This window comes from Delphinapterus leucas, chromosome 19 (genome assembly GCF_059928025.1).
Source record: "Delphinapterus leucas isolate spDelLeu-1000000601 "Yukka" chromosome 19, BTC_Dleu_Yukka2, whole genome shotgun sequence".
NCBI classification, from domain to species: Eukaryota; Metazoa; Chordata; class Mammalia; order Artiodactyla; family Monodontidae; genus Delphinapterus; species Delphinapterus leucas.
Window position 1 is genome coordinate 64,995,729 of NC_143147.1, and position 6,298 is coordinate 65,002,026.

At 54.8% G+C, this 6,298-nt stretch overlaps 1 protein-coding gene across 2 annotated transcripts in view; it reads left to right on the forward strand.

Annotated features, from left to right (window-relative positions):
- VCF1 (VCP nuclear cofactor family member 1) overlaps nt 1-6,298 on the forward strand; it is an 82,341-nt gene that overhangs the window by 21,624 nt on the left and 54,419 nt on the right. The window lies entirely within an intron of this gene.

A 6,298-nucleotide genomic window follows, 5' to 3' on the forward strand; every position in this document is an offset into this window, starting at 1 on the left:
CAGCCTGGGCAGGCCCTTGTGGGCTCTGGGATTTGGTGTCCCGACTGCCACTTACCACTGGGGGCCCTCGGGCACTTAGTCATGCAGCCACTTTGTGCCTCATCCTCCCCATCTGTTAAATGGGCATCGTGCTGTTCTTACAGGGCTGGGCTGCAGACGTGGTCACTGCCGTGGTGTTTGCCAAGTTTTTTTAAATTTTATTTTATTCATTTATTTATTTATTTGGTTGCACCAGGTCTTAGTTGCGGCAGGCGGGCTCCTTAGTTTCGGCTCACCGGCTTCTTAGTTGCAGCACGTGGGCTCCTTAGTTGTGGCAGGCGGGCTCCTTAGTTGCGGTTCCAGGGCTCCTTTAGTTGCGGTTCGCCAGCTTCTTAGTTGGGGCACGCGGCCTCCTTAGTTGGTGGCATGCAAACTCTTAGTTGCGGCACGCATGTGGGATCTAGTTCGGGATCGAACTCGAGCCCCCTACATTGGGAGCGCGGAGTCCTATCCACTTCGCAACCAGGGAAGTCCCCCAAGTTGTTATTAAACCGAGGGAGATGGTGGACCCGCGTGGGGCTGCAGCCGGGAAAGGTGCCGCCCTCCTTCCCCTCCTTCCTTTCACCATCTGACCTGGAGAATCAACTTACAGGGGGTGTGGTCTCCGTTCAGCCTCGTGGCCCCGGTAGGTAGACTCTGGTGTCCCCATTTTATAGCAGAGATGTGCTCCAGAGGCCACATGGCCACCTTCTCCAAAGTCACCGAGTGGCAGAGTCAGAACGTTACTGATTCGAAACCCTTTCCACACTCACAGGCATCTCAAAAGCTTCTTTACTTGGGGAAGTGAGGAGGGGGTGTGTCAGCCCTGGGTGGGACCCGGGAACCCCTCCAGCCCCTGGTCCAGCTCCTCCCTCACCCCTTCCCCTCTGACGTGGGCGCGTCTCTAAGGAGAGAACGTCAGCCTGGCTGGGTCCGTCTCTGCCCCTGAAGCCCCTTGCATGCCCTCCTTTTCACCTGGGGGCCCCAGTGCCGCTGAGTTCCAGGAAACCCTGCCCCTCTCCCGGGGAGAAATTTGGGCATGTAGTCAGCCTCCTCCTGGGAAGCAATTAGAAGCATAATTAAAATGTCGCCCAGGTCCCTCTGTCCCTAGATTGGCTCATTAGAGGTAATGAGGGATGTGGCTAAGACAAGAGTTATGAGTAGGTGGGGTGGTGGCCCCGGGGGAGGGAGGGGGGATGGGCACACACCCAAGCCCAGCAGGAGTGATGGGGTCCCCCAGCTCTGGGAGAAATGGAGAGAGAAATGCACTGTTCAGCAAGGCTCAGGGGGATGGTACCTGGGTGGGAGCTGTGCCTCCCAGACATAGTGTACCGCCCACCCCCCATTCCACCCACATCCACTCACCCAGATTCTTGAGGGTCTGGGAGCAGCCAGCCTCCCTGAGGCTGCAGACCTGCTTTTTGACTTGATGGGAAAGTGCTAGCTGTTTAGGGAGACCCAGGGGTCGGCTGGACCCACACTTTGGGAGCATGCTTTCTGACTGGGGGCTCAGTGGGCACACCAGACAAGCATGGGATAACCAGGCAGGACGAGCCTAGCCACCAACTCTAACCTTGGTTTGCTGTGTGGACTTGGGCCAGTTATTTTCCCTCTCTGGGCGGCTTCAGTTTCTCCATCTTTACAGTTAGGCACTAGCTCAGTCATTTTCAGCTTTTTACCAGAAGTTCTGTTTGTCGTGAGGTACACAAACAGACTGAACAAGAGCTTCCCTGGTTGGGGGCGGATACTTTCTCCCTCCCCTTTGTCTCCGGGTTTTGCTGGAGAAGCCTAGGGCCCCCTCAGGGCACATCTTACCCTAAAGATGTTCTGTAGGGCCCCTTCTACCTCTGACAACTCAGAGCAAGAGCTGGGAACTCTTTCTGGGTAATCATTTAGTAATTTTAATTCAGATCGCAGCTAATACTTCCAAAAATGTGATGGGACCCCAAAACCTTCTGCTTCAGGCAAGGCTGCAGTCATGGCCCAAAGGTGCTCTGGGATGAGTCCCACCCTGGTCCAGTCATCACTGGGGTGTCTCCCCGCTGCCTCCCCAGCTCCTCAAGGGGTTCTGTTCTAATTTGTTGGGTACATGCTGTTCTGCACTGTTCACATGGTAAGGGCTGTGTGTTCTAGGACTGCCACTGGCCTACCGGGCTAGCAAGTGGAGGAGGTGGATACGGACCCACGCGCGGGCTCCAGAGCCCTTCCTTGCAATCACCGTCCCAATCTGGTGATGTCCACTTTGGGACCCGGAATGACCAGGCGGCGCCAGTGACCTGCTGGGCAGAGCAGTGCAGAGAGAGGCCGAGCTGGCAGCCCTGCTGGGAGGGGTGTGCCCAAGAGAAAGGGGGGTGTGCTTCCTGCCAGGTGAGGCACTGGCAGCTCCAGGACCCTTTCAGCAGCTACTGCTGCTTTGCATCATCCAAAGGGCCCCGCAGGTAGTGCCAAGTGTGCTGAGCAGAGCCGCCCCTGCCATTCCCAGGGTCACTCAGGGCTGGCCTCCGTCTCCGTCCACAGCCTCAGGGCCGTGCTCCTGCTGGGGTCCAGGCTGGTCCCATAGGGCTCCCCTTCGACTCCATTCTCACACCCCAGCCACCCCCTCCTCTTCACCAGGGTTGCACCATGTTCTCAGAAGAAAGTGGACACAAGGGATAGGAAAGGAATAGAGGGGTTCAGGACACCTGCGGGAAGGGGGTTCTTAGGATCTTCACATTTTAGCATCTGGTTCACCACCAGCCTCCACCCATTTTACAGTTGGGAAGACAGAGGCTGGAGAAGGCGGCACTGGCTGAAGTCTGGTGAGTGGAGCAGAGCAGAGGCTGTGAGATGGACGGGGCTGGGTTGGCTCTGTGGCGTGACAGACGAGGGAAAGGCTGAGCCGGTAGACTGCGTGGGGCAGAGCTGGGAGTGCGGTCCTTGTCGGGGTGGCAGAGGGGGCGGGGTTGGCTATTTCAGGTGTGTGTGTGGCACCCCCACCCTTCCCCGGCTTACCTCGGCCTTCACACGGCAGCCTCCCAAGTGCCCGGACTCCACACTTGGGCGGGGACCCTTCCTGGCGCAGCGATAACCTGCATGCAAAGTATCCCTGGACCCCGGAGACCCTGAGTTAAGATGCAGGAAAGCGTGGATGAACAACAAGGTCCTACTCTATAGCACAGGGAACTATATCCCATCTCCTGGGATGAACGATAATGGAAACCATAATTTAAAAAAGAACGTCTCTATGTGTAAAACTGAGGCACTTTGCTGTACAGCAGAGACTGGCGCGGCCCAGTGAACCAGCTCTACTTCAACAAAGAAAGAAAGAATTAAAAAAAAAGATGCAGGAAAGCAAAGTTAGGAATAAAAGCAGGAGAGCTTGTCTCTCTACCTCCCCTTTGCAGGCTTCTCAAGGCCCTGTGGCTTCCTGCCAACAGCCAGATGGGAGACTGGGAAGAACGCTTTGGGGGAGGAAAGCTATTTGCAGGCAGATGGAGGTTGGAGGCTTTGCCTCTGAAGCCTGTTGCTCTTACACACGGAGCTTCTGTTCTCCAAGATGGAGACTCCCAGGAGAGGCAGGAGGAGCCAGGGAGAGCTGCCTTCCCGGCGGGACTCCAACCCTGAAATGAACTTGCTCTGTTAAAAAAATGCCCACCAAGGGCTTCCCTGGTGGCGCAGTGGTTAAGAATTTGCCTGCTAATGCAGGAGACACGGGTTCGAGCCCTGGCCCGGGAAGATCCCCCATGCTGCAGAACAGCTAAGCCCGCGGGCCACAACTGCTGGGCCCGCGTGCCACAGCTACTGAAGCCCGCGCGCCTGGAGCCTGAGCTCCGCAACAAGAGAAGCCACCGCGATAAGAAGCCCGCGCACCGCAGCGAACAGTAGCTCCCGCTCGCCGCAGCTAGAGAAAGCCCACACGCAGCAACGAAGACCCAACACAGCCAAAAATAAATAAATAAAATCAAATCTATCTTTAAAAAAAAAAAAAAATGCCCGCCAAGCCCACAGGGCTCTGCTGAATTTTGTTTTGTTTTGTTTTGTTTTGATTTGTTTTTACCCTGCTTTGTTCCAAACAGGATTGGAGGCAGCTTACAAAAATACTTAAAATACAGTAGGACAAAAAATAGAGCAGAGAGAAAACAAGCCTTGAACAAACAGTACAATGAACCAAGAGTGTGGTACACAGAAATGTGCTCAAAGTGGACTGAAAATTGGGCTCTGAGCTTCCTATCAGTCAAAGCGAAAAGGGAAATCCACCCGTTACAAGACTCACGAAGTCTATGAGGTTGGAACAATCCCAGAAGAAGCTTTTTCTGACACTGAGGTCTGAGAGGGATCCCTGTGAGATCTCTGAAGGGGACAGGGGTGGGGTCCCAGTCAGTGTCTTCAAAACAGCCTCATAACAGATAAGGTCATGCAAACCTCATGAAGCTGCATTTCCACTCAGGGTAAATCAAAGACTTGATGCCGGGGTGCAGATCAAGAAAACCAACTCTATGGAGGGTCAGACCCAAGCCATCCAAGTCATTCATCCAAGAGATGCAATTTATTTATTTATTTACGGCTGCGTTGGGCCTTCGTTGCTGCGCGCGGGCTTTCTCTAGTTGCGGCGAGCGGGGGCTACTCTTCGTTGAGGTGTACGGGCTTCTCATTGCGGTGGCTTCTCTTGTTGTGGAGCACGGGCTCTGGGTGCGCAGGCTTCAGTAGTTGTGCGTGGGCTCAGTAGTTGTGGCTCGCGGGCTCTAGAGCGCAGGCTAGAGCTTAGTTGTGGCGCACAGGCTTAGTTGCTCCGTGGCATGTGGGATCTTCCCGGACCAGACCTCGAGCCCGTGTGTTACTATGTGGGTATTATTTGAGAAGCAGCCACACGGAGGCGGCTTTCTAATTTCTCATCCTGGGGTCAGAGTGAGGAGTGTGTTGAGAAGGTGGTCCCCCTGTGTGATGGTATTAGGAGACGGGGCCTTGGGGAGGTGACTAAGTTTAGATGAGGTCATGAGGGTGGGGCCCCCATGATGAATTAGTGTCTTTATAAGAAGAGGAAGAGAGACCAGAACGTTCTCTATCTGCCATGTGAGGACACAGTGAGAAGGCAGCCCTCTGCAAGCCAGGAAGAAAGCCTTCACCAAAAGCCAGCCATGCTGGTACCTGCATCTTGGACTTCCAGCCTTCCAAACTGAGAGAACTAAATATTTGCTGTTTATGCCCCGTCTGTGGGTCCTGAGCTGACTGAGACAGTGGGTGAGTCCCCACGTGCTTGGAACTGTTCATCGAGATGGGGAGTCGTGGGCCAGAGATGGAATTCAAAGCCAAGCCAAGGAGCAAGAGCAAGGGCAGCTGGATGGATTTGATGAACACCCAACAGGAGGGAAGGTCAGGGTGGGCGAGCTTCTCCCCCGGGGCCCTGCCGTATCACCTGCCCCTCACCCAGGGGCCAGGGTGGTTTGTCCAGGCAGGGAGCGGGGAGGAGTTGCCCTCTGCTTGCCCGCTCCTGCCACCCACACCCGCTGGGCTTTGTACACAGCGTGGGCACCATTGACTCCCTGTCAACAGTCAGGCCCTGGAGGGTTTTTCCATCTGTACCCTGTCTGTGTGCCTTGTGACCCAAGAATCATTTAGAGATAACAGACCAGAGGGCAGTCTTTCGTGATGAAAATGGACTTTTTCTTCCCAACTCCATTGACCCAAAGGCAGGTCAAACCTGTGACCTTGACCCCAATCCATCACAGTGAGTGCACCAGTCCGGGGCAGGGAGAACTAATCCATCACGGTGTCGGCAACCAGCTGGCGGCCTGTGTTCTAGAAAAACCTTCCCCTCCCTCCTCCAAGTGAGGGTGAGGGGGCTCATGCACCCCAGGAGGTACACAGGACCATTCACCGGGATGCAGGAATAGATATTAGAACTTTGCTCATAATTATGGTTTATCTTGACTTTCTACCCTGAGCAGACCCAGTGCTGCCAGCTCCTTCTGTGACTCCCAAGGCCTCAGAGTCAAGGCCCTTCCCAAGCCCCCAGCTCCTTGAACCTCTTTCAACAGCCGACCTGCCAGATTCAGCCCTGCAGAACCAGAAGCGGTTTCCCAAATGCACTGCTGCTGCTGGGAACATTGTCCTTTACCACCTTGACAATGCTCTACCTGTCACAGCTGTGTTTCTCATCCTCGCAGAAACCTGGCCTTGCCATCCAGGTGAGAGCTAAGTGGTCTTGTAAGTAGTTCTGCAAATGCCCCTGTGTCCCACATCGTAGCATTCAACTGCCTGTTTATCAGTGACTTTCCCCTCTGTCTTCATTTCCTGATTGTTA